Source organism: Arachis ipaensis, chromosome B10 (assembly GCF_000816755.2).
Source record: "Arachis ipaensis cultivar K30076 chromosome B10, Araip1.1, whole genome shotgun sequence".
Lineage (NCBI taxonomy): Eukaryota > Viridiplantae > Streptophyta > Magnoliopsida > Fabales > Fabaceae > Arachis > Arachis ipaensis.
This window is the reverse complement of record NC_029794.2, coordinates 26857148-26858086: the sequence shown is the minus strand read 5'-3', so window position 1 is coordinate 26858086 and position 939 is coordinate 26857148.

The following is a 939-nucleotide window of genomic DNA, read 5'->3' as shown; positions in this document are numbered from 1 at the left end:
TACTTTAATATATTTGAAGTCATGGAAAAGAGAAACTTGAAACTGAAAGCTCTTATTTACTACAAGGATAAGAGCCTCTAGTTATATCTTCTTGCATTGTTGCTCTTTATTCTCTTTTGATCTTTCCCCCTTTTTTATTGTGTTTGAAATTATTAGCATCTTGGTCGCCACTTTCTATAGTACTATGGTAAAAGACTTGATTGTTCTTGTATGTGTGTTGAGACAATTCAGAATTTTATATTTGTGGTGTTTAATTAATTAATATTTCTTTATGTTGGAGTCTGCAGGTAGCTTCTCTTGGAGAAGGTGTATTTTTGGAAGCTAAACTTTTGAGCAGGTTAGTGAATTATATCTTAACTCTTTCAAGTGGATTTTCTTTCACTTAGTAGTATATATGACACACTTGCATAATGACATTACAGAAAGGAAGTAGCATTGTGGCAAAGAGAGGTAATGCAGGAATCATAGTTGTAAGAACCGGACCGGTAATCGAACCGATCAGGTCACTGGTTCACTGGTTTATTGGTTCAACCGATAAACCGCTAGTTGAACCGATAAAACCGGTTTCACATAATTTAATTTTTATAATTATTATACACTTATAACTAATTTGAAAATAAGTCATCACTCCTCTTTTTCTTTTTTCAAAAATTACGAAAGTTATAAAACTTAAATATGCAACTTAAATTTTTAAAAATTTAGGAAAGTTTGACATTTTTTATTTACAAAATCTGCAATATTAAATTTTTTTATTTTAGTTTTATAAAAAACATGTACCACCTAGATAGGCAGAATTGGCAAAATAGGCCGAATTTATTGGGCCAAACTATCAAAAAAAAATGAACTGAAAATGCTAGAGAATCAAAAGGGTATTAGCCAAAAACCAGCCAAATATATTTGGGTGAATCCAAAATTTTTACGAATTAATATATATGAATG